This window comes from Scyliorhinus canicula, chromosome 7 (genome assembly GCF_902713615.1).
Source record: "Scyliorhinus canicula chromosome 7, sScyCan1.1, whole genome shotgun sequence".
Classification (NCBI taxonomy): domain Eukaryota; kingdom Metazoa; phylum Chordata; class Chondrichthyes; order Carcharhiniformes; family Scyliorhinidae; genus Scyliorhinus; species Scyliorhinus canicula.
In genome coordinates this window covers 12,664,674-12,691,610 of record NC_052152.1, presented here as the reverse complement: position 1 = coordinate 12,691,610, position 26,937 = coordinate 12,664,674, and the positions used below count along the sequence as shown (strand labels likewise).

At 47.9% G+C, this 26,937-nt stretch overlaps 1 protein-coding gene and 1 non-coding gene across 2 annotated transcripts in view; one reads left to right on the top strand and one right to left on the bottom strand.

Annotated features, from left to right (window-relative positions):
* Positions 1–26,937, top strand: part of ncam2 (neural cell adhesion molecule 2) — a 1,376,879-nt gene that overhangs the window by 253,586 nt on the left and 1,096,356 nt on the right. The gene's annotated exons all lie outside the window — the stretch shown is intronic.
* On the bottom strand, positions 14,658–14,730 carry trnae-cuc. Its single transcript has one exon. It is a non-coding gene; the product is annotated as a tRNA-Glu (tRNA).

The window sequence follows — 26,937 nt, the reverse complement described above, 5'->3', positions numbered from 1 at the left end:
CGATTTGCATTTCATTTCATGTCCTTTAGGGAAGGAAATCTGCCATCCGTACCTGGCCTGGTACATGTGACTCCAGACCCACAGCACATTGGTTGGCTCTTAAAAGTCCATGAAATGGCTTAGCGAATCAGTCAGTTCAAGGACAATTCGGGATGAGCAATAAATGCTCGCCCAGCCAAAAATGTCCACATCTCATGAATAAAAGAAATCTCTGCTGCTCTTAATGTCTGCCATTGTAAGGATTTACAAGTCGATACTCAACTCGCTCAGCCAAGTAATAGTTGAACCTTCCTTGGCCATCAGGTTCTGGAGTGGGATTTGAACCCAGAGCTTCTGTTTCAGAGCCAGGGTTGCTACCCATTGCATCACAAGGCCTCCATGTTATTATCTAAAGATTACTTGTTTGTGGGAGATTTTTGTGTGTAAATTTGTTGCCGTGTTTCCCAAATGTTTGAAATTCCTTTGTCGGATGTGGCAACGCCAGCATTTATCATCCATTCCGACATTTATCATCCATTCCGAATTTCTCTTGAGAAGGTGATAGTGAACTGCCTTCTGAATAATTTGCTTGGCCATTTCTGAGTGCAGTTAAGAATCAAACCCATCTCTGTGAGTCTGGATTCACATTTAGGTCAGGTTGGGTGAGGACAGCAGATTTCGTTTAAAGATGTTGATGAACAGATAAATTTTACAATCTGGTTATTTTGATCCTAGTTACTGACAATTCTTACTATATTTTATGCAATTAAGTTCCCCGGCTGCCATGTTGAGATCTGAACTCACGTATTTGGATCATTTGTTCAAGGATGTGACCTACCAGCCACATCCCACTGGAATCGGAACAGGATGGGATCAGTAAATGCTGGGGAAGGCCTCCCCCGGGCACCCCAATGGCCGCAACGTCACACGAGATCTAACCAGATCTTGCAAGACACCGTGATCTGGGTTCCGCTCACAATGGGCAGGGCCCAGTCTCGCATGGTTAAGTGGGTTAAGAACCCATGTAACCGCGCTGATGCCGGATAGAATCGGCACCCGGCATCTATCAGCCTCCCCAAGGGGACCCCGGCCGGGCGCCGATCGTACCGTCCACACAAACGTGGTGGCCCTGATGGAACAGTACCTGGGGGATCTCCTGGGCTCTCGGAGGCCCCTGGGGGAGTCAGGGACAGGGCAAGGTGGCACCCTGACTCTCCCCCTGGCACACAGGCACCTTGGCACTGCCAGAGTGACGATGCCAGGGGGGCAGTGTCAGTGTGCCTGGGTGCCAGAATGGCAGTGCCTGGGTGCCATGAAAGGAGGGATGAGAGGAATATGAAGAGTAGAGGGGTCAAGTTCGGGTATGAAGGGGCACCCAGAAGGTTGGGTGGGGTGAAGAGTGGGGATCCTGAAAGTAGTGGACCCATAAGGGGGGCGTGGTGTCCTCACTTTGGGGGTGTGGGGTAATGCCCATGCGTGGGGAGAGACATTACCCGTGGATGGGGGAGTGTAAGGGACCCTCAAGCTCACTTAGAGATTGGGCCACCCTTTCAAAATGGTGGCCCAATCTCTGAGGAGCTGGTCTGGTCAGCGAGTTCAGCTCCCCAGTGATGGAAAAAATTCTCAGTGAAGGCTTGACCGTGGAGAAACTCCCCAGGGCCCGGAGAAGTGACTAAGTGTGGTTAGAAAGCAAGTGGGTAACGCGCCAACAGAGCCAGAGTGAAACTCCCAGCAAAACCCCGTCGAATATGACACTGAGCAACTTTCCCGTTAAATCCCCCCCCCCCCCCCCCCCCCCCCCCCCACCCCCTCCCCGGCCTCTGGATTACTAGTTCATTAAATAACCACTATATACCGCACACGTGATTAGTCTTCAAAGATACTTCATTGGCCGTAAAGCACTTTGTGATATCCCAAGATTATGGCAGGAAATACATAAATGTTCTTTTTCCTTCACAGTATCGTTGCCCAGGCAATCTCTCTTCACTGAACACCAGCAATGCTTCAGTCTGAGAGATCGTTCCCTGGATTGCCCAAGTCATGCACTCCCATTTCCCACTTCACTATCCTCCCGGCATCTTCTAAAATGAGGTGATTAATTCACTGGTCCATTTTATGAAGTTTTACGGCACCTCCAGCATGGACCCTTGCCCGCGAGCAATACATGGACAAAAGCACATTACCTGCATTTCGTCTGATCCATGTTTTCGTCAGATTTACCCTTTCACACCAATGTTTGAGATTTATTTTTTGTTGCCGTGGACTCACCAAAAGCAAAACTGAAATGTTCCCATGGTCATTTCACCGGAAACCAGGGAAACAAAATGTGTTTTTATCACAGTCAGGGATAGATGCAGCCACGGATAGATACCTTTCCAATTAGATTAAGTAGGTCAGTGCTTCTTGATAAAGCCCTGAGCCATTCAGGGCACAGAGTCCAGGCTCAATCAGTCCACTGCATCTATGCTGAGCTAACTGTTCTCAGTAAGGGCAACAATTGGAGTGGTAAAATTAACCTCAATTCAGACAAGCCATCCATCACCATCATCTGCTCCAAGACAGCTTCGACATAGGCAGCTACCCGACAATGTGGAAAATTGCCCAGACATAGGTCCTTCTCGTAATAAGCAACACAAATCCAGTCTGACCATGTAACACCCCATCGGTCTCTGCTTAATCATAATAATAATCTTTTAGTTACTGTGAAAAGCCCCTAGTCGCCATGTTCCGGTACCTGTTCGGGTAAGCCAGTACGGGAACTGAACCCGCGCTGCTGGCCTTGTTCTGCATTACAAACCAGCTGTCTAGCCCATTGAGCTAACCCAGCCCTTTAAGTGAGGGAAAATGTCATTGACTGTGCTATCAAATGGCAACCTGCTCATTTTGGGTTCCAACAGGGCCACTCACACCCAGACGTCATTATAGTCTTCCAAATTTCTAATCTAAAACTAGAAAGTTATGGGGCTGGATTCTCCATCAGCGGGATCCTCCATTTCGCCGGCAGCGCACTCACGCCCACAATGGACAACCCCATTGACCGGCTGCCGGGACAGAGGATACCGCCCGTGATCTTCCAAAACGCATTAGATTCTGGAAGGATCTCAGTGCATTAGAAAATAACTAATGCAACACCTTTCTTCAAGAAAGGAGAGAGACGGAGAGCAAGAAAGTACAATTAGCCTAACACCTGCCACAGGGGAATAGCTGCAATCCACTATTAAGGAGGTTCTAGTCGGATACTGAAAAAATCATAATGTGATCAGTTAGGGTCAACATGGCTTTGCGAAAGGCAAAATTTGTTTGATTCACTTCTTAGAGTTGTTTGAGGAAAAGCAAGGTGGATAAAGGTGAACCTGTGGATGTGGTATGCTTGGACCAAAATTTAGGAATAAGAGTGAGACTTTTAAGACAGAGATGAGGAGAATTTTCTTCTCCGTGGCTCTTGAGCATGTTGAGTTCTCTTCCTCAGAAATCAGTGGAGACTGGGTCAATGTATTAATTTATGGCAGAATAAGACAGATATTTGATAGAAAAAGGGGTGAAGGCTTTCTGGAGGCAGACAGAAAAGTAGAGACCACAGTCAGATTGTATTTTCCAGCCTTGGGCAATCAGGGTTAAAAGAGCAGAACTCAGGAGGTGAGGTGAGCGTGACAGTCCTTGATATCAAGGCAGCATCTGATTGAGTGTGACACTCGAGAAACTCCAGTAAAATTGATGTCAATGGGAATCAGGGAGAACCTTGCCTTGCACTATCTCAGGGTGGTGTTCTCGGCCTGATTATCCTCAACGGCATCATTAATGATCTTCCCTCCATCATAAAGTCAGAAGTGGGGAGGTTTGTTGATGATGTTTATTTAATACTGTGATCATACATGCCATACAAGCGCTCGGCAATGGCCATCTCCAACAAGAGAGAATATAGCCATCTCCCCGTGACATTTGGAATGGAACCATAGAATTGCTGCAGGACAGAAACAGACCATTTGATCTATCGAGTCTGCATCGACCCTCTGAAAGAGTACCCTACCTATCCCTGTAAACCCGTGTAACTTTAATGGAGTTCCAGTTGGTGAATCTCTCACCTTCCATCTCTTAGGGGTCACCATTGACCAGAAAATTAACTGGACTGGTCATGTAAACATTGTGTTTACAAAAACAGAGCAGAGGCTAGAAATTCTGCTGTGAGTAATTTAGCCTTCAATTCCCCAAAGCCTGCCCACCCTCTACAAGGCACAAATCAGGAGTGTGATGAAATACTCTTCACTTGCCTTGATGAATTCAGAATCCAATAAAACTCCAGAAGCTCAATTCCATCCAGGAAATCCATTTAATTGGCGCCTCACTCAGCAGAGTCGCTCCTTCCACCACTCGTGCACAGTGGCAGCAATGTGTTTCTCTCCTGAGATGCATTTCAGCAACTCACCAAGTCTCCTCTGAAAGTGCCATCTAAAACATTGACATCTACCACCCAGGGCCAAGGGCGCAGACACAGGGGAACGCAGCTACCTGCCACACACCATTCTGGCCTGGAACAATCGTTGACCTTCACTGTTGCTGGGTCCAATCTTGAAACTCCCTCCCGAACAGCACTGGAAGTCTGCCCACATGTGATGGACTGCAGCAGGTCCAAAAGTTGGCTCACTGCCACTTTCTCAGGAACAATTAGAGATGGGCAGCAAATAGATTAAATTAGATTTAGATTTATTGCCACGTGTACCAAGGTACAGTGAAACGTATTGTTCTGCACACAGTGCAGGCAGATCGCTCCATGCATGAAAACATACAATAAATACTCAAAGTAAATACATAGTCACAATATTGGCCTTGCCAGAGACACTCACATCCCATGAATGATTTAAAAACAAAATGCAAAGTTTAAAAAAAAAATTTTTTTTTTATAAATTTAGATTACCCAATTATTTTTTCCAATTAAGGGGCAATTTAGCATGGCCAATCCACCTACTCTGCACATTTTGGGTTGTGGGGGCGAAACCCACGCAGACACGGGGAGAATGTGCAAACTCCACACAGACAGTGACCCAGAGCCGGGATCGAACCTGGGACCTCAGTGCCGTGAGGCGGTTGTGCTAACCACTAGGCCATCATGCTGCCCTTCAAAATGCAAAGTTAATGGTAGACCTAGTAGAGTTTTTCAAAACTCTGTGGGGTTTTGATGGAGCTAAGCGTCAAGAAATTGTTTCCACTGGCAGTCATTCTGAGGGCATGCAAACAGACACATTAAGAGCAAGAATGCGTCATTCTTCCCCTACATTCTGTTCCACCATTTGATACGGTCATGGCTGAAATGGTTGTGGCCTCAACTTTCCAGTCCACGCTCTCGTCCCTTTGTCTCCATTGTCAATCACAAATGTATCACTTCAGCTCTGTCTTAAATGGGAGACCCCTTATATTGTGTCCCCTCGCTCTAATCTCTCTCTGAAGGGGAGACATCCTCTCAGTATCTACCCTCTCAAGTCCTCTCAGAATCTGAGAGGCTGGTTTAGCTCACTAGGCTAAATCGCTGGCTTTTAAAGCAGACCAAGCAGGCCAGCAGTACGGTTCGATTCCTGTACCAGCCGCGCCGGAATGTGGCGACTAGGGGCTTTTCACAGTAACTTCATTGAAGCCTACTCGTGACAATAAGCGATTTTCATTTAATTTCAAGATCCAGACTCATTCTTCCAAACTACAATAGGTATAGGCGCAGTCTGTCCAACCTTTCTTCATTCCAGGAATCGGTTGAGTGAAAGTTCTCTGAAATGCTTCGGCTGCATTAATGCTCAAAATAATTGAGAGCCAAGGAAGAGAGATTTCTTCACACAGTTGTTAAGATCGAGGACATATTTGAAAGCGTGGTGAAGTAAAACTTTCAAAAGGTAATTTGACACTAGTCAAACAGTATTCATTTGTGTGGTTTTGTGAAAAATGCTGAGGTGTGGAATTAAATCAGGCCACTCTTTCAAAGAACTGGCACAAGCACAAATGGCTAAATGCTACCATCTGTGCATCTAATCATGGGAACATAGAATCATACAGTACAGAACAAGCCCACCGGCCCATCAAGCCTGCACCGACAACAAAACGACTCTAAATCTACACCAAATCCACTTCCTAGCTCTTGACTCAGAGCCTTGAATGTTTTGACATTTCAAGTGCTCAGCCAAGTACTTTTTAAAGATTGTGAGGTTTCCTGCCTCAACTACCCTCCCTGGCAGTGCATTCTGTGATGTTCTTTGCTTTGTGGATGATGATGGCTTTGAAGTGTAGTGTCTTACAAAGAACATCAAGCTATGTTTCAATCAAAGCTTATTTATTAACACTGCAACTAAACAAGATTCGGACCAACTTACAAGATACAAATAATGCAAAATACACTGGGACTATTATTCTATCTACAGAGCTTCTGAAAACACGACTACTCTCTATCCCACCTAATCACCTTCACCCAGAATCAAGGTATCACGTGATTTACGTGTGTGCTCTTGATCACATCTAGTGGTTGGAAGAATTCACATCAAAATTGTTAATACTTCACTTACTGTACAATATACATATTGTCACATGTTCCAGATTCCCACCACCCTTGGGATGAAACCTTTTTTTCATCAAATCCCTTCTAAACCTCTTGCCTTTTATCTCAAAACTACGATCCCTTTGTTACTGACCCTTTAACTGAGGGGAACAGCTGCTTTCTATCCACCTTTTCTGTCCACTCCTCCATGATGGAGCTTTCGGCTCCTGTCTGCCAACAGGCCGCCTGTGCTTGAAAGCCAATTTTGGGGGGTGGGGGGCGGTGACACTGGGCTGACATTGCAACATTTAACTTTGATGATCAAATAGCCCTTAGATTCTCAAGCATCTAAGCTCCACTTAAAAGGATGGCAATACAGCAGCAGTGGAACTGTAACCTCGCAAAGGGTCTGCAACCGTAAGGGGGAATGAGGTGAGGGAGAAGAGAAGGAGGTACTGCGGGAACAACCAAAAATCTACAAACTGCGAATAAAAATACTGGGACTTTGTTGCTCGATGTCAGCCAGCATCTGGAGTAAATATCACCCAGCCTCGAGCTGTTTCATGGAACACAACACTATTACTGCTCACAATACCTCCATTGACTCCAGGTGACCGTACGGGGTAGATGCTGAAAGGTAGTTCTCCTTGGAGAGCATCTAAAATTAGGGGACACCGTTTAAAAATTAGGGGCCTCCCTATTCAGACTGGGGTGTGGAGAATCTTTTCTCTCTCTGATGGCCTATTCGTCTGTGGCATTCTCTTCCCCAAAGAGCAGTGGAGGCTGTGGGTCATTGAGTGTATTTGAGGCTGAGTTACGTTTTTTGATCAAAAAGGGAGTCAATAGTTATAGGGTGTGTGTGTGTGTGTGTGTTGGGGAGGGGTGGGGGGGGGGGAGGGGGGCTGATGGTTAGCCAGGAATGTGGAATTGAGGCCACAAACAGATCATCCACAGTCTCATTGACGAGTGGACCATGACCATATAGCTTACTCCAGCTCCTAACTTGTGAAGTTCTCGTGTGTTCTTGGCTCCACACACCAAACATGGGATCACTGAAAGTTAGCTGGGAAATAATAAATCAACTTCCACTTTTGTTTCTGTCTCCAGAAACTAACCCAGCGAATGGTTTGTGGGCTGTTTTCAAGGTGATTTGAGAGTACAGAATCACAGCCAATGTCAACTTCCTAGTAGGTTGAATGCCTTTGCTGTCTCTTGTGAGGCAAGAGGTATTTGATGGAATGCACGCAGATTGTTGGAATTCGAAGAGAATGTTTTTCGAGTATAACATTAGTCTGATTGTTTCCCAAAGGGGGTGGACGGGATTCTCTGTTGCCCGACGCCAAAATCGGGAACGGCGATCGGGCGAAGAATGACTCTTGGTGCTGAAATCGGGGCAGGCGCTGGTTTGATGCTGGGTCGCCATGACCCGCCCCCTCCAAGTCGCACGCTGCATGCAATCGCAATCCTGTGGGAACGTCATTAGCCGGCCCACCCACGAAACTCCGTCCCCGATGGGCCGAGTTCCCGACAGCGCTGACCACATCTGGTCTCAGCGGCCGGGAGTCTGGCGTGTCAGCTTCGGAGAGAGAGAGGACTTGCGGACTGTGTTCAGCGTCGCCACACTCGGCAGAGATCCGTGCCGCTGGCCGGGGCAGCAGGTGGGCTTTGGGGTCAGGGTGGGAGGGTACGCGGTCCAGCGCGGCCAGCGCCATCTTTTCCGGCGCGATCGGTGCATGTGTGGGGGAGGTAGCTGCAGCTTGTCAGCCCTGCACATGAGCAGCATGGGACCCGCCGATTCTCCAACCATTTGCCGTGCATTCCACAGGTGTTTCACGTGGCGCCGGTGCTAACACCTCATCGCTAGCGGAATTGGTGAGGGATTCGCGCCGATTTTCCCATCGTGAAACACCACAGATACTCCATTGGCGTCAGCATTTCACCTCAGGGACGGAGAATCCAGCCCAGTGTGTGTGAATGTATCTGTGAAGGAAACAGGCCAATGACTTGGTCTGATAATCAGTCAGATAAGCAGCATGCCTCTCCTCAATGAAACAATTCTTTTCTGTTTTGACCCAGAGATGTGAATAATATGTGACTAAGACGTCAAAGAGGCAGTTTTGATCAATTCTCCTTTACTAAGAGGCATCTCTGGATGAGGTTAAGCATGATTAACGTTCACTAAAGCTTTTGTTTGCATGATTGGAGCACTTAGCTTCAGGTCGCACTGGTGATGTGCCCAAAAGCCCTGTATTGACGACAATTTCAGTTCAAAAATTTTGGTAAATGGATGTTACGAATCTCGAGACAATTTGTGATGTTCGACTTGGAGAACAGATATAACGTCCCTGTACGAGACATTGATTTTACCTACTGTATAATTATACTTACAATAAATAGGGTTTCGTAGTTTAGCCTGAAACACGTGATAATTTACTGTGGTGGCTTTCCATTGACTTGGAAAGATCAGGGCAACACTGCTGTTCTGTACTGTTTCTGGTATACACCCAACAGTATCAGACGACAATTTATCGCTGCTTGGCACCAGGGGCTGGATGCTTCACTGCCCCGCGCCAAAATCACGGGCGGCGAGAGGGCGGAGAATCCACTTTTACACCAAAATCAGGCCTGGTGTCGATCTGGCAATTCTCCGGGACCCGAAAATTCCTGAGTACGCTGCGCAGCTGATGGTCCATTGACAGAGGCCCTTCCAGCGATCCTCTGCTCCCGGTTTGGAGGGGGGGGGGGGAGGGGGGGGGGGGGGGGGGGGGTGGATGCTCCAGTCTTGAGATTCCTGGCGTTGATGATTTTTCCTCCAGCTAATTGTGTGGATCTAGCTTCCTCTTTGACATTGTACGGAGTGGTGTTCAATACAGCGAGTCAAGGTGACTTGCCGCCTGTGAGCTGCACATTGGTTTTCTCGCTGAACCAACACTCTGTGCAATTTGGGGAATATCCCAGCCATGTGCTGTTTTATTTATGATCCACTCCAGATAATGTTGCTCTGCAGCGTGCAACCCGCACTGTACATCACACACAAATTTCATTTACAATTTTACAATCCGTGTGACCCTGACAAGCTTTAAGATGTTTATCCTCTGCTTATCAGCCGTGGCTGCCACCTGAACCCTTATTTCCCTTTCGACACATCTCTCTCGCCCACTGAGCAACGTTTCACTTGATTTGCAAATTGCTGCGCTTTCATTTTCAAGCAGGCATCTTCCCCTGGTAAAGGGGCTCGTCAAGAAGCAATGATGAAAGTCGACCCCTCACTCGCGCATTTACATCATTGTTGAGGTGAAGTGTTTTTTTTACAGTTGAATGAAATGTGCTGATTGCACTCAGGGAGTTTTCGCTGCTGAGTTCTGGCTTTGTCTATCCCTGAAGTAGACGCCGTTGCCTTGATCTCTGGGCCCTTGACTCAAACTCAAACAACAAAACCATGCATTTCTTTACTGCCTTTGACATAGCAAGACATCCCAACACAGGATCATTATCAATTTGACCCTGGGCCAGCCAAGGAGATATTAGATGGAAAAGAGCAGCAGCTACCTGGGAAGACCACCACCTTTAAGTTCTTCTCCAAGTCACTCACTATCCTGACTTGGAAATATCTTGGTCGTTCCTTCACTGTCACTGGGTCAAAATCCTTGAATTCCCTCCCTAACAGCACTCTGGGTGTACCTACACCACATGAACTGCTATGGTTCCAGAAGGCGGATCACCACCACCCTCTCAATTAAGAAGTCTTACAGCACCACGTTAAAGTCCATCAGGTTTATTTGGAATCACTAGCTTTTGGAGCATCGCCTGATGAAGGAGCGATGCTCCGAAAGTTAGTGATTCCAAAATAAACCTGTTGGACTTTCACCTGATGTTGTAAGACTTCTTACCGCGCCCACCCCAGTCCAACGCCGGCATCTCCACACCATTCTCAATTAAGGTCATTGGAGATGGAAAATAAAGGCTAGCCAGCGACAGCAACTTCCCGTAAATTGAGAGAGAGAGAGAGTTAGAGGAGTGGAAAGCTTTAGGGAGGGAATTCCAGAGGTTAGGCTTCCCTTCCCATCTGTGTCTCTGAATGACCCTCCCATGTCCAGTGCCCACCCACCATCTCCAATTGTACGGCGCCCGTGGGGACTGCTCATTAATTGGCCACCTGCGGGAAGCTCGGGCTCGATGTTCCGACATTGCTCTTCCAGGTTCCCGACCTGGAATTCATGCAGATGGCGGTGGAGGGTGGGCGGGGGGGGGGAGGACTCAGTCCAGTCAGCATGTCATGTGGATGGGAGCTTGCTGAGCTGAAGCTTGCCAGCCCCCGTTTAGTGTCAATCATGTTTTCCGCCAGAAGTCAAATCACATCAGGATAATATTCTACCCGCCAAGCCCATAAATCACGTATATGCCTCAGCCATTGAATTTACATTCTTTTCTTTGCGGTGAAAATCCAATATCAATTGACCTTCTGTTAATTTATTCTTGGGTTGTGGATAACAGGAGCAAAGAATGATTTGTTGCCCATGTCTAATTCTCCTGTAAACCAGGAAAGGTAGGGGTGGGTGTCAGGAACCTTTCCCTGAGGAACATTACTAAACCCATTGTTTTTTTTGAGAGATAATGACAACCCACAAATTATCAGATTTTCTTATTGTGGAGCGGGGAGGGGGGGGTGGGGGGGGTGGTGGGTAGCTTAAGACTTCATGACCTTTAAGTTGCTAGTCTAGAGCTAAAAGGCTCCTTCAACATCTTGTTCATTGTCAGGTAGATTTTACAAAAGTGCAATATTGGTACAAGAGTTTTATTAAAGTCAATTTATGGGATGTGCCCAGCCCTAATTGCCCTTCAGCATGTGGTGGTGAGCAGCCTTCCTGAGCTGCTGAGGTGCAGGTATACCCAGAGTGCTGTTGGGGAGGGAATTCAAGGATTTTGAGCCAGCGACAGTGAAAGAACATATATTTCCAAAGTCAGGATGAGGAGTGGCTTGGAGTGGATCCTCCAGGTGGTGATGTTCCCAGGTATATGCTGCTCGCTGTGAAAAAGAGGAAGGCAAAGCACTTGGTTGCTTTTGATGTGGGGAGGAGGTGCCAATCATAGAAAGAGTGTTTATAAACATTGTGGTTAACATCAAAGTAGGGTAATGGAGATGCATTCAAGTGTCAAGGGAAAGATAGATCAACAGTCCACCAAGCAGCCATCTTGGGAATAATAAAATGTCAATCACCGGCTAATGCAATGTATTTTTGTGTGAAATTGAATTGGCGTTCTGCACTTCAAAGGCTGTCAAGAGATTTCAGACCCTTTGAAGAGTCCCGGGCTTTTGAGGAAGCCTTCGACACTTGTAACAGCTGCTGATTTGAACAATTTTGTCTGAGGAAGCCGATGTTCGGAAAGGGTAAGTGAAAATGCAATGATTTTTCACCCTACTGCTGAAACCTCTTCAGGTTTCTGGCAGATGTCTCTGAGAGGAGGGTCTGATGGGGGGTCTCTACTGGGCTCTTGTTGGGGTTTTCCAACGAGGGTCTCTGTTGAGAGTCTCTGATGGGTTTCTGTTGGGGGTTCTAATGGGGTCTCTGAATGGGGAGTCTGATGTGGAGGTCTCTGTTGGGAGTTTCTGTTGTGGAGGTCTGAAGGGGAACTCGGATGAGGGAGTCTGATGGGGGCGTGAGTGGGGTTGTGTCGCTCTTATGCATGCGTACTGTGGGAGGGGGGGTTGGGGTCAGCCAACCTTGGTGGTAGGGGAGAAGAACACTGGCTTGACGTCAGTGGACCTGACCACGAACGCACAAGACACAAACAGGAAGTCTCTCCTGGAGCAGATGGGCCCGTCTGGCCGCGATCATGTGTACCTACGCTGCGCTCCATCTGCAGGGTTGTTGTAGATGTCATGCAGCTTGGAGTCTTTTACCGTTTCCATCAGGAGTCTGGATACAGTATCCAGTTTGCTGTCGGTCCCGGCAGATCGCCCAATTACATTGCTGATTCAGCTGAAGTTACCGCCTAGAAATGACCGGCGTGGAATTGGCCAACTGCAGTGGGAGTTGCTGAAGGGCTGCCAGATGCTCAGGACGTACACGTTAATGAGTCTAAGAGGAGTGATTTGTATGTGACATCTGCTACGAGGAGGCATTTGTGGGGAGCAGTACTGAACACTGCTCACCTAAGGTCTCTGAGGCAAAATGGTTAGATCCCAACTAAAGGGGTGAGACGAGCTACTCACTCCAATGTGCAGATTTGCCAAATACTGATCCCGCCCACAACAGGTGACATCTTCTGAGATCCCGTCCGATCTTGCGAGGCGTGGCCAGCCGGGTAAATCCTGGAAGAGGCCCCTCCCAGCTTCTGCCGGCCAAATGGCGCCCCTGTTCGCACTCTTAGTCTCCCAAACTGAGACTCCTGCCCAGCACCTCTGACAATGCAGCGCTCCCTCAGTAGTGTACTGTAACTGCCAGCCTGGAGTCTGTGGTCAGGTCTCTGGTGTGAGACTTGAATCCACAATCTGCGTGTCAAAGGTAACGGTGCTCCCACTTAGGCTGGTAACCTATTAGAGAGCACCATTATATGGATCTAATTAGCAAGTATCATGCATGTCCTTAAACTGAAGGAACTACTGTTAACGGAAATTAAAAACTGGTATATTAAAATGATGCCCTCTAAGTCATATCTAAATGTCAATGAGACAAATTCAGATTTGTAATGCTATAATATAGAGAAAGTGTCATTTCATTAGTAATGATCAAATATTCTGTCTCCATGGTTTCTTAATTAAAGGTGATTTTCTTTTGCTCAATTAGTTCTTTGCAATACAACCTTGCACAGAACCTGAGCACCAATCGTAAGATTTCGCAAATATCTTGTTGCAGAAAGCGAGCAGTCTGGAGTGCTTAGAAATATTTTAAAAATTCAACAAAGTGCACACAATGGAATCAGACAGAATCAGGATGGCTAGGACGTGTATGTAATAGTTATAGTTATGAGTCCAGTTGCTTCATATTTTGGAAACTGAATATTTGGGAGTGTTTTCCTGGCTGATATCTAATGAAAGGGTTCAGGTCTCTTATTTATAGGAAGGTAAATACCTGGGATTAAATTACATACTGGAGTCTAACCAAGGCGTTTGGCTGCCTTTATCCATAGAATAACTGATGCTCAGAAATGAGTTACAGGCTGATGGTTTATGCAGTGCCAATGTTCAGAATTGATGAAGAGAAACATCAGTCGATGTATATATTAATAGTATTTGATCAGTATAGCAGATTGCTAGATCCCAATTTTGATATTGCGGCCTGTGTTGAGTACTTTCAGTCCAAATCAACCCCCCTCACACCTTACACCCTGTCACCCTAGCAAGAGAGCTATTCCTCTCCCCCTTCCTGAACAAATCTCCCCTTAAATGTCGGGTCGGAGAATCGCCGGGGGATGGCTTGAATTCTCCAACGCCAGTGTTTTGGCGGGGGCGGGGATCGTGCCGTGCCGGTCGGGGGCCGTTGGCAGTGCCCCCCCCCGGCGATTCTCCGGGCCCCGATGGGCTGAGCGGCCGCCCATTTTCGGCCTGTCCCGCTGGCGTGGATTAGACCAGGTCCGTACCGGCGGGGCCTGGCTCTGAGGGCAGCCTGCGGAGTCCTTGGGTGGGGGGGGGGGGGGGGGGGGGCAGGGTGTTCGGCCCCGGGTGTGTGGCCCCACGGTAGCCTGGCCCGTGACCGGGGCCCACCGATCTGCAGGCGGGCCTGTGCCGTGGGGGCACTCTTTCCCTCCGCGCCGGCCTGTGTAAAGCTCCGCCATGGCCGGCGCGGAGAAGAAATCCCCTGCACATGCGCCAGAACACGCTGGCGCTCCTGCGCATGCGCCAACACGCGCCGGCCGGCGGAGGCCCTTCGCCACCGGTTGGAGGATTCCGCCCCTTCCGGGCGGCCCAACGCCAGAGTGGTTCATGCCACTCCTTGGCGCCGGTACAGCCCGCCCCGCCGGATACCGGAGAATCCCGGCCCACATCTTTTGGGACTAGTGGGAGGAAGCCCAATCAGACACAGGGAGAACGTGCAGACTTCGCACAGACAGTGACCCAGACGGGAATCGAACCTGGGACCCTGGCGCGGTGAAGCCACTGTGCTAACCACTCTGCTACCCTAAAACAATTTGTTCAGCTCAATATTCTCAGATAACAATATGGAAACACCCAATGTGGGGATCAAACCCACAACCCTGGGATTGAGAGTCCCATGCTCTACCGACTGAGCTAGTTGGGCTGGCGATTTGTCTCAGCAACTTCCTGAAGTAGTAGGTTTCACATTCTGACCACCTTTGGGGTGGTATCATTTCTCCTGAATTGAATTTGTTCTTGACTATCTTACACTTATGGGTTCGTAGTTTTGGGCCAATGCCATAAGTGGAAGCATCTTCTCTCGGTTTAATTAGGTTCAATCTACTGATTCATTTCAGAATTTTAGGCCAGAACTCAGCCTTCTCTTTTCTACAGAAAAGAACCTGAGCCTATTTAACCTTTCCTTATGGGTGTACCCTCTCAGGTTCTCGTATCGTCCTTGTCAACCTTTTTTAAATCTTCCCCAATGCTTCTCTCTTGTTGATAATATGGAGGACCATAAATATTCACAGTACTTCAAATGCGGCCTACCCAATGCCTAATACAAGGTTGACGTAACTTCTGCTTTTCAAAACTGTTCCTCTAGGAGAGGGCTTGCTTTGCCTCATTTATGGTATAAATAATGATGAGAGTGTGGGGGGAGGGGGGGCTAGCTAGCTCAATTACGAATGTATAAAATAGGAGCAGAAGTAGGCCATTCGGCCCCTCGGGTCTGCTCCACCATTCAATAAGATCTGTTTGTGTTTCAAATTCCTCATTCCCATCTCCCCCCCCCCCCCCCCCGATGATCTTTGATTCCATTGACTGACAAGAATCTGTCCACCTCTGCATTAAAGATGACAATCGCCCCCACCTCCACCATATTCCGAGGCAGAGAGTTCCAAAGCTGGCGAGTTAACGAGCACATGGCTCCAATTAGCGCCAACAGCAAAGGGTTCCATTGCCACTCTAGCTGAGGCAGATCCGGGGCCTGACTCTTCACCCCATTGTAAAAGGTCCCGGCACTTTGCGGTGGTAAATAATCGTCAAGAACCTGCCTTTGGTCAGAGAACTGTAGAAGAATGATGAGGGTCGGGCAAAACTAGACTACTCGAACTGAAATTGTTCCATTCTCTTGCATTAACAATCATCACTTTGTGAAGCATGACATTTCATATTGCAAGGGGAAATAAAATCATTAAAGAAGTAATTAGCTGGCACACGTAAGTACAGTTTCTAATTCAACATCATGCTTTTCGTGTATTCTCATTATTTTTATGTCCTTTTCATTTTTCGGAGTTGTCAACGATCTTTGTTCTACCTATTTCTCAATTCTATTTAAAGTGGGCCAGCTAATTGCATTGACGATGTTGAATCTCACTAATCGGGTTCAGGTAATCATTCTCCATAAAGAAAGCTGGGACTGACGACGAAAGGTTCCGAGATTGGAGCATTAAGGAAACAACAGTGTCCTACACCTTGGCAACGACCCGGAGACAGGCTCATGGATGGGGCTGGCTGCTATAAATCATCTCGAGCACAGAAAGAATAAAGTGAAGGAGCTTTTACACTAAATGTCCTCTGGTATCAATCGAACCTTTTGTTGGTTACTTATCAAAGTTTGTGGGATTCTCCATTTCTGAGACTTAAGTGTTGACGCCAACGGAGAATCTGTAGGATTTTATGACAGAAAAACAGGCGCCACACCTGGACCGATTCTGCCACCGTTGAGGGGCTAGCACCGGTGCCACGTGGGACACAATCGATTCCAATGGAAAATGGTGCGGGATTCTTCGGGTCCGCGATCGACACACGGGAGGCTGACAAGCTGCAGCCGCACATACACATCACACTCCCTACACACACCTATATGACCCATGGCAAAGTGAGCTGTTAGCGCAGTGCGCAGCTGCATGGCTGCCATACCGGCTGTGGCAATGGTGCTCCATATCCATTCAACCCGGCCCCACAGCCCACCTTCTGGCCACCCCCTACTGCTCCTCCTAGCCCAGGCAGAAGCCCCCCAGCCAACGGCACAACTGTCAGTAAACTATGGCAATGTTGGACAACTTGCGTACCCCTTTCAGTCCCTCAGCAGCCTCCACGCCGGTTTCACGATTTTTACAAGCACAATGGCGGGTGTAAATTGTATGGGTGGTTATGGGGTGGGTGGAGGGGAGTATGTTGGCATGGAGGGTATGAAAGGCCATATGGGGTGGGTGAAGAGCATGACGTGGCTTGGGTTGGTGGGTTGACATGAATGGGTCATGTGGAATGTGTGTGTGGGAGAAGGGGGTTGCAGAAGATGAGGCGTGTGATGATTGAGGACTGTTTTCTTTTTCTTTCAAGGCTTTTTCAAAAATTTCTGGCCACGTTCCGGTGCACCGAGGCCGGCCTCCACACGTGTTGTGAGGGGTCACCGGCTCAAATCCCGGGAAAAACCCCAACAGCCCGGAACAAAAACCCTAACTTCCGGGGCACTTTCTTCCATGTCTGGTGTGGAGCCTGGAAATTTCCCAACTCCGTTCGCTCCACCAGGGACTGAAAATTCTGGCTTATCTGCTAACTCAACTCTGTGTCAGAGCGTTGTGGGTTCAAGACCCACTTCAGACACTTGAGCATTGCCTGAAGGTAGTCCACTGCCAATAGTACAAAACGTCCGAGCCGTGCACAATGGGGGACCGTTCCCATCGATTGAAGCTCTTGAATGATTTTTTGAAACTGGATGCTTTGTCCCTATTTTTAATAACAAATTTTTAAAAGGTAATAAGGTGAATGTATTTGTAATGAATATAAAGCAGGCAGTGAACCATGAAATGTCTTTGGGTTATGGTTGAGTTAATAACTCACGAGCTTTGGGCACTGAGGGGAGAATCCTTTCGTTTTGATTTGGTTTTTTTTGAATGCATGTCATTTGGACTGGCGATCTCTCTTCACATTTTCTTAAGAACTCACTTCTTGGGCTCCCCTCCTTGACTGACTCCAGATGCTGGTGCATCGCACCCCCTCTTGGACTGACCACTGTTAGGAAATCTTTCAGTCGCTCAGATCCCGCTGTCCATAACTGCCTCCCAAAACCCTCAACCTCTGGGTAGTTCCCCATTCCTCCTTTTAACACTCCCACCTGCCTTGTTTTTTTTCTCCGTTTCCCATTATTCCTTGAAGTACCTTTGGGCATCTTCAATGTTACAGGAACAGAAGAAAATGGTTGTTGCTTTCCACTCCATGTCCCACACACCCCTTACTAAGCGATGAGCCGTGCTTCAAGCTCTCATCCGAAAGGGCACCTCCAACAGTATAACACTCTCTTGATTTGATTTGATTTGATTTATTATTGTCACATGTATTAATATACAGTGAAAAGTATTGTTTCTTGCATGCTGAACAAACAATGCACACCGTACATAGGGAAGGAAGGAGAGACTGCAGAATATACTGGTACAGTGAGAGCAATGTGTGGAGAAAATATCAACTTAATACGAGGTGGGTCCATTCAACAGTCTGATGGCAGTAGGGAAGAAGCTGTTCTTGAGTTGTTTGGTACGTGACTCAAACTTTGGTATCTTTTTCCTGACGGAAGAAGGTGGAAGAGAGTATGTCCGGGGTGCGTGGGGTCCTTAATTATGATGGCTGCCTTTTGGAGGCAGCGGGAATTATAGATAGAGTCAATGGGTGGGAGGCTCTCAGCGTCAGATTGGATTTTGCGCTAATGTGGGAGATCTACCGGCCTTGTTACGCCTGAAAGGCTGTGCGGTGCGGCCGGTAGATGCCGGGTGATTCCTCTTCCGGGATCTCGCCGGCTCACCGTGCCTCATCCAAAACGTCTCATACGTCGCGATGTGAATCCCGCCGATTGTGGGTGTGGTTCTGTGCAGCAAATCTGCATATTAGCGTGAGATAGCCAGGCTCACTCCAATATGTGTTCCCGAGAGCCAACCCAGGCGTGGGACCTAATTTCCTTGCCTTGGAGGCCCCGGGCGAGCGCCGTTCAGTTCTGATCTCCACAAACAGGGACCAGACGGAACAGCACTCGTGGGGGTCTCCCAGGAAATCGGAGACCTCCAAATGCTTGCTGTCAGGGCAGGGTGGCACTGCTTATGCCACCTGGGCACTTTGGCACTTGCACCTTGGCAGTGTCACCTGGGTGCCGGGCCTGGCATTTTTCCTGCGATGGAGATTGGACCTGAGCTGCACTGTGCTGGTGCAGGGGTGTGAGGAGGGGGGAGAGGGGGGGACCATGATCTTCCGGAGAGTGGAGCTCCTCTGTGCAGAAAGCGGAAGTAAGTGCGGCCTCAGCCGTGCATTACCCGCTTAGGCCCTCAATCTAACCCGAATGGCCATACAGCTAATTGAGCGCATTACGGGTCTCTGTTCCCATTTGGGTAGTTTGTGCCCCAACTGTCTGAAGTGGTGGCGGGATTCTCTGGGAGTCGCGCTGTGTGACCCTAGAACAGATGCGGGTGTGAAGGTGAGATGGGCAGCAGAAGGCCTGCTTCAATGCAATGGCAGATAGAAACATAGAGACACAGAAAATAGGAGCAAGGGGAGGGCGTTTGGCCCTTCGAGCCTGCCCCATTATTCATTCTGATCATGGTTGATCATCCAACTCAATCGCCTGATCCCGTCTTCCCCCCATATCCTTTGATCCCGTTCGCCCCAACTGCTCTATCTCACTGACTCTTGATGTTTTGGCATCAGCTGCTTCCTGTGGTAGTGAATTCCGCAGACAGACCACTCTCTGGGTGAAGGGATGTCCCCTCATCTCTGTACTAAATAGTCCACCCAGTATTCTCAGATAGTGACCCCTGGTACTGGACACACCCACCATCGAGAAGATCCTTCCTGCATCTAACCTGCCCAGTCCTGATAGAATTTTATAGGTTTCTATGAGATCCCTCCTCATTCTTCTAAACTCCACCGAAAATAATCCTTACTGACTCAATCCCTCCTCCCACATCAGTCCCTCCATCCCAAGAATCAGTCTAGTAAACCTTCGCTGCGCTCCCTCTCGAGCAACAGCTTCCTCTTCAGATCAGGAGACAAAAACTGGACACAATATTCCAGGTCTAGCCTCACTAAAGTCCTGTATAATTGCAGCAAGACACCCCTGCCCCTGTACTGAAATTCTTTCGCTATGAAGGCCAACATACCATTTTCTTTCTTTACCGTCTGCTGCACCTGCATGCTGACCTTCAGTGACTGGTGTACGAGACCACCCAGGTCTCATTGCACGTTCCCCTCTCCTAATTTATGGCCATTCAGATAATAATTTTGCCTCCTGTTTTTGCTACCAGAGGGGATAACCTCACATTTATCCACATTATGCTGAACTTGCTATTCATTTCCCTCCTCACTCAACATTGTTAAAGACTTTTAAAAAGCATTAAAAGAGAAAACAGCCTTCAGTTCTCAGTCTTCACCTCCCTCACTCCCACACTTCACAAGCCATATTTATGTCAACCCATGTCGCTTCATGCTGTCTACCCACCCCACATGGCCCCTTATACCCTCCATGACAACCTCTGACATTCTACGTACCCCAAAATCCCTCAGACCTTCCATGGGAAGCTACTCTATACCTACCACCCATGGCCCTTAGTCTCTAAACCAACTTAGTGCCAGCACATGCCAAGCCATGTCTCCCAACCATGACACTATCATGCCAACTTACCTTAACCGCCATGGATAGATTTCATGATCCAGTTCAGAGCAAATAAAATAATGTTCTAAGTGTCTCTTGTAGCCTTTATTTTATTTTTCAAACATACACTCTCATTCAGGAAAACCTATTCAATATATTTACATTCTTTCAACTACATAATCCCTTGTAAGGACAAACATTTCATTCAAGTGCATATCAAAAAAGCATAGGAATTCATATGGCCTCTTCAAAGACTCCACAAGCACTTGGAGATGTCAATCAAACTGTGAACTGGCAAGGACCCCACTGTTACAATGGAAGGCTGTGAAATACATTATCAGTACAAATCCAGTAATGGTAACCCACAGGTCATGTTAACAGACAGAGTGAAATTGCATGTGATTTTTTTTCACACTGCAATTTTTTTCTCAAAGATTTAGAGGGCAGGAGTTTTAAATTTTTTAACAGTCTGACAATTGTTTTTTACAGTTGGTTTTGACAATTTTAATAATTCTTCTCGGAAGTTCCTCTTGATCGTTCCTGTTGACAGTTATTCTTAAAATTTTGATAGTTCCACTTGACGCTTCCTTTTGACAGGCCTCTTGGCAAGTCTAATGTGTTAATGCACTTTCTACACATGTTCATGTCCATTCTAACTGCCCCAAAGCCTGACCTCTCTCGAGGACGGCTTACCTCTTCCAAAGGAGATCTGGCCTGAAGATGTCCCGGGACCATAATCAGGGGGGCACTCATCTCTCCAAAAGTGTACTCGAACTTTCCGAAGGACTCCACATATCGTGTTTCCCACTTCTGGCAACGGAGAAGCAGAGCTGACTGGAGGCAGCGACTGTTTTATATGGGCAACTGACTCCACAAAATGAAAATACCAACCCCGGCCTATTCTCACCCCTGAAAAAACGGTAGCTGCCATATTCAAGGGCAGGACTTGCGTATTTCTGCCTCTTCCATGAGTTGCACAATGACAAAGAGGTTCTCATTGTAAAAATCCGCCTGACGGTTAAGTGAAGAAAGATTGGGTGGAGTAATTTTCCATGCTCACATTCAGTCACTCATTATCTCTGACACTTGGGTGTACTCAGCCATAAAGATCCAGAGTGAAAGGACTGGGGCGTATTGCCGGCAGTATTAATAAAACAATTCTGATGATTCTAGGCTGTGCTGCATAGATAAATCTATCTGTCATTAAATATGCCATAAATCAGCAGCGGCTCCGACAGAGAGGGTTTGCATACCTGTATCTATTTCTACAGATGTGTTTTCTGGGTTAGTGGTCAAAGTCCCATCACAGCCAGTGAAGGATAACCATTTTCTTTCTAGTTATATGAAGCAAATAAAGGAAAACAAGTCTCGGGCAGGGGATACAAAAGTCTGAGAACATTAAGCAGATAAATTATTTGATTGGGAAAGGGAACTAGATGTTGTTTTATAGATAAGACATTATTCACATTGCCCGCAATGTGCTTGTCGAACAGCTGTGCAAACTTGAGGTGAATTGATCTCAAGGGCCGGATAAGATGCATCCGAAGATCCTTGAGGAAACTGCAGGAACACTGGCAGAAATCCTCCAGAAAACATTGACTACTGGAGAGGTGCCCGGGGACTGGAGAGAAGCAGATGTTGCTCCGGCTTTTTCAAAAAGTAGCAAAAATGACCCAGGAAATTATGGCAAGGAGCATCAGTTGCCAAAATGGATAAAGTTATGGAATTATTCATAATATCATTGAGCATATGGATAGTGTCATAATATTCACTCATGTATATAATGAGATGCAGAAAGGCAGTGATTGACACATAGGATGACCAGTGAACACACAACACAGAACAGCCAATCACCAGACAGGACACTACCACCATAAAGCCCACAGGGCATTAAGATTCCCGCTCTCTCAGGACCCAGCTACTGAGATAGTCAGAGTCCACAGGCTAGTGAACACAATCACCATGCGGTAGTTAGTAAGTCTGGTCAAGTCAGTACGAGGTCATCAGTTAGATTAGTAGATTGTCAACCCACAGCTGAATATGTACAGCAGTTCTCAAGTTGAATAAAACAGTGTTGGATCATCTGTGTCAGATGTCTGTTTATAACTTCTCAGCATCAAGTTGCAGTCTACATCAAACCAACCTGCCTAACACATCAGATAGAAGTACAATTTGGATCAAAAGCCAATTCGTTCGCAGAAAGGGAGTCCTGGGAACCTAATTTACTGATGTGTTTTGAGGGAATCTTTTGGTGTCTTTATTTAAGGAAGGATCTAAATGCGCTAGAAGCGGCTCAGCGAAGATTCACTCACCTGATAGATGGGATGAAGATATTATCTTTTGAGGAAAGGTTGGACAGGTTGGAGTTAAGAAGAATGAGAAGGCGATCTTAGTGAAACATATAAGGTCCTGAGGGGACTTGGCCGGATGGATGCTGAAAGCATGTTTCCCGAGGTGGGAGAGATTAGAACCAGGGGACACAGTTTAAAAGGAAGGGGTCTCCCATTGAAGATTGAAGAGAAAAAGTAGTTTCCTTTCAGAGGGTCAGGAGTCTTTGGAACTCTCTTCCCCAGAGAAAGGTAGAGGCAGGGTCATGAATGTTTTGAAGGCTGAGTTAGATGGATTCTTGACTGACAAGGGAGTCAAAGGGTTATCAGCAGCTGAAGCAGAATGTTGAGTTGAGGCCAATTTTGTTTTCGATTCAGCCATGAACTTTATTGAATCTGAGCAGGCTCGAGGGGTCAAATGGCCCACCTCTGGTGCTCATTCATGTCTTTGTGTGTTGGTACGAGTCACAAAGAGGTTTGATAGTGGTGAGACTGGATGTCAGTGAACCACATTTTTGTTTTGTGTGTTCGGAGTTATATTTAAGCCAGAGCAGGTAAGGACAGCAGATTTCTTTCCCTAAAGAGCACTAGTGAACAAGATGGATTTTTTTTACATAAGTGATAATCCAGGAGCTTTATGATCACCATGACGAATATTCGCTTTTTAGTTCATGAATTGAATTTAAACTCCCCAGCTCCTATGCTGGGATTTGAGTTTATATCCCTGATACATTAATCCGCTAACACCAGCATTTTGTTACACTTTTGGATTGGATTGGATTGGATTTGTTTATTCTGACGTGTACCGAGGTACAGTGAAAAGTATTTTACTGTAAGCAGCTCAACAGATCATTCAGTACATGGGAAGAAAAGGGAATTAGAACGAGTATAAGTTAAGTAAAAAGTGGATCTGTTAGCGAGAGCTTGCAGAGAGTCGCCTCGCTCCGGCGCCATCTTGAATTAATAAAAAACTTTTCATGTTGCCCATAGCTCATGTAGAATGGCTGGTCGTGAAACTGAAGAAGGAGTGAATAAAGGTGCAAGTAATTAGTCATTTGGGAATACAGCACTTGAGAATTGCTGATAAAGGACGCGGTGTCACATTTTGTCAAAGCTTTTTGCCTTTGACAACATGTGACAACATGTGTCTTCTTTCAGCGATACTCAAGTAAGTAGTTTGTTGACTGTCAGAAACCAGAGGGTAGTAGCTTAGGGAAGTTGGGGAATGTTCGAAATGCTTCCTTCATGCTGCTGCGCAGTAATGGGGGATTTGCTGCGAAGGGGTCAAACAGGCCACACACAAGCAGCAGTCCCTTTAAGAAATGCACATGCTTGGCTGCACAGCAATCTTAAAAGGACCATGCAGCGCAACAAATGGGCCACACACAGTGAAGGTGAATTCGGGAACTACTGATCTCACAGGGGTCTTTATCGGGCTCTCTTCTGTATAATATCCTTATAAATAATCTGGAGCTCTTGTCAAATTCAACAGAACAATGGTTAAATTTGCAGATGATTCCAAGCTGACAAAGGCGGCAGGCTCCAAAGATGAACAGGAAAAAATTAAATTCAATATGTAGCCACACAAAATGGTTCACAGGGATAAATATTGGGAGAACTTCCCTCCAAAAGATTGCATGAGGGACTTCCGGTACCGCCCAAGAGGGTGTTTGGAACGTGGGTTTAATTTGTCACTCAAAAGACTACCGGCCCCATCCCACAGCCTCGCTGTGCCAGAAAGGCAGCTCGCCGCTGCACAGCGTGGCCGCTGCAATCCGGGAGACCCCGCTATCGGGATTTATCCGGCTCGCACGGCTTCGCGAGACTCAACGCAATGGGCGGGATCACCTTTTGGCAAATCTGCATATTAGAGTGAGACAGGAAGCCTCCCTCTGATGTGCAGATTCCCGGGGTATCTAAGGCTTTGAATTCAACCCCTTCGACTCAGAGACCTCGGGCAAGCGCTGTTCCGTTCTGATCCCACCAAGCGGGACGGAATAGCAGTTGTGGGGGTCTCCAAGGGAATTGGAGACACCTAGCTTCATGCTCTTTGCACAGGGTGATGTCCTAGCACTGCTGGTCCCAGCCTGGCACCCTGACAGTGCCACCTGGTGCTCGCCTGGTGCTGTCGAGGTGCCCAGGTGGCATTGCCAGTTGGCAGGGGCACTGCCAGGGTGCAGGGTGCCAGGTTGGCACTGCCAAGGTGCCATGCTGGCATTTCATGTGCACCGCGATCGAGCCGGGGTTGTCCGGCGTGGGTGTTTGAGGGAGCGGGGGGGGGGGGGGGGGGGGGGGGGGGGGCGCAGGGCAGTTCCCATAATGCTTTTGAACTGGGAAGATGAGGTTGGGGATTCTTTAGAGGACCTTGGAGATCGGGACGCCATATAAAAATGGTGTTCCAATCTCTCGCTACAATGGGAAAGTTCCGGGGAACAGAGCTCCCCACTGTAAAGAATGGGGCTATATGCAGCCCCAGCGATGCGATCCCCATTCAGGCCCTTTATTCACTGCGAGTGCCGGGAAACACACAGCTAAACCCGTTCGTAAGGGGACTTTGTTCCCTTTTGGGAGAATCACACTCTACACCTCCAACGGTGCAGCAGACTGAAGGAGTGAGATGTGGACGCGCAACATTCTAACTCATGGCGTAAGAGCATAAATTGAACATTCGGGGAGGGGGTGGGGAGGTCCTGATTGCCAATAATTTGGAGACATGGCAACAATGTTGTGCATCAATGTGGAAAGCAAAGTAACTGTTGTGAGGCCTTCAAAGGCTTTGATAAAGAGTCATCCAGGCTCCCAACGTTAGCTCCCTTCTCCCTCCACAGATGCTGACAGACCTGCTGAGATTGTCCAGCATTTTCTGTTTTTAGTCAAAGCTTAATATATGTCTGATACAATGAGGTAAACTTGGAGCACAATTCACTGGTGTGATTGTTCATCGAAAATGATCTTGGTTGCTGCCAAACAAGAGATATTGTAGCTTTTGAAATTATGTAGTTAAGAATAACCAGAATGATTGAGGGGATGGATGAACTGAATTGTGATGAGCGATTGTCCAATATGAGCTGAAAAATGACAAGATCGAGAGTTGCTGTTCTAAAGGGACTCGTTAATGAAGACCACAATGAGCTGTTTCACCTTGTCCAGGGCATTAAAATTAAAGGACACAGACTGTGCTTAAAGGAGAGGCACTAATCAATGGAAATGTTGGCCATGATATTGAGGAGGGGGCGGGAAAAGCACAAATTTTCGGCAAGCTCAGGAATACCGAGATCCTTCTCAGCAGCACCTCATTATCATGTTTTTGTCCTGTTTACTGAACAGCAACTGGTCAAACTGACTGCCCGGCTGGCGGGCAGGAGAGGACGCCAGCGACAGTTGGGCACAGCCGTAGACCTTTGAGAACGGTCCTCGGCAACCTGGAGAGGAAGTAGGAAACTTTGACAACTTGCGTGTGAGGGGCTGCGATGTGGAGGGGGTTGGTGACAGAACATAGAACATAGAGTGCAGAAGGAGGCCTTTCAGCCCATCGAGTCTGCACTGACCCACTTCAAGCCCTCACTTCCTCCCTATCCCTGTAACCTAATAACCCCTCCTAACCTTTTTGGACACGAAGGGCAATTTTAGCATGTCCAATCCTTCTAACCTGCACGTCTTCCGACTGTGGGAGGAAACTGGAGCACCCAGACGAAACCCACGCAGACACGGGGAGATCATGCAGATTCACAGACAGAGACCCAGCGGGGAATACGAACCTGGGACCCTGGAGCTGTAAAGCAACAGTGCTAATCACTGTGCCACCGTGCTGCCCACTGGGGTTGGCTTGAGGAGCAGCCTGTCAGAATCTCTCCTGTTCCTCTTGTCCCACAAGATGTTTTGGGAGAGCCACTTACAATGTGGCGCTGACAGTTCTGGAGGGCGGGATTCTCCCCTCCCCAGTGGGACGGGGGGTCCCGGCGGGATGGAGTGGCGTGAACCACTCCGGCGTTAGGCCGCCCCAAAGGTGCGGATTTCTCTGCACCTTTAGGGGCCAAGCCCTCACCATTAGGGGCTAGGCCCACGCCGGAGTGGTTGCCGTCCCGCCGGCTGGCGTGGAAGGCCTTTGGCGCCATGCCAGCCGGGTCCGAAGGGAATCCCTGGAAGTCCGCGCATGCGCAGAGGGGAAAGAGTGCCCTCACGGCACAGGCCCGCCCGCGGATCGGTGGGCCCTGATCGCGGGTCAGGCCATGGTGGGGGCACCCCCTGGGGCACCATCGCCCCCCCCCCCCCCCAGGACCCCGGAGCCCGCTCGCGCCACCTGGTCCCGCCAGTAAGGGAGGTGGTTTCATTCACACCGGCGGGACGGGCATTACAGCAGTGGGACTTGGGCCCATCGCGGGCCAGAGAATCGCCAGTGGGGCGG